Below are 887 nucleotides of genomic sequence, written 5' to 3' on the forward strand. Positions count from 1 at the left end.
ATGTGTGTGGAATTGAGAATCTTTGTATATTCGATGTTTGCACTCCCTTTTGAGATAGTGGTGTACATAAGTTTTGCTTTAAATTTTGGATCGTCGTTATATTTATTCTTGTGGGTTTATTCTGGTTTTGTTTGAGGGTTGAAGTGAACGACTGAGTCCCGGCGAGAGTGGGAACAAACTAATCGATAAAGTCTGATTTGAATCCTAAGCTATGAACTCAAAAATTCAAGAATAAGTTAGATTAAGAACTTGAAGGAAAATTTCTCACGATTTCTGGTTGTAATATTCCGTCCCTTATTTTGAAAGACAAGGAGCCTTATATAGGCATGTAAAAGACCTAAACTAAGCTGCCAACAAAAACCTAATCCGACTTGGAATTTCCCTTGCTAAACTCGGCCCAAGCCCAAGTGCAACTAGGAAAACCCTAATCAACTTAATACGAACAAATAACGTTGGTGCTTGACTAAAGCAAGCTTATGACCAACTAGCTAAGCTACTTTAAGGATTAAAACTAGAGGACAACATGTCCTTTGTGCGATTACTAAACTAGGCAGCTTTAAAACAACTACTAACTAAGCTAACAAGTATGAGATCATTCTTTCATTTCAAACGTACAAGTGAACAAGGTAACTTCATGGTCCACCAAATCTTCAAACTTAGCTTGCTCCTTGCTTGTATGGTGAATGATCAAGGTTTGTAAAGCTTCCTTCACCCTCTTGGATCTTGATCTTGTCATCGGACCACCAATGTTGACTAAAGAATTCTTGACCCAAGGTTGAAGTTGTTGCGCACCCGTATCCGCATCATTCCCCCTCTCCTCGAAAGGATTTGTCCTCAAATCTTCAAAGTCTGTATCAATGTCAAAAGGAGATAGGTCAGACACATTA

This window comes from Coffea arabica, chromosome 4e (assembly GCF_036785885.1).
Source record: "Coffea arabica cultivar ET-39 chromosome 4e, Coffea Arabica ET-39 HiFi, whole genome shotgun sequence".
In the NCBI taxonomy this organism is placed as follows: domain Eukaryota; kingdom Viridiplantae; phylum Streptophyta; class Magnoliopsida; order Gentianales; family Rubiaceae; genus Coffea; species Coffea arabica.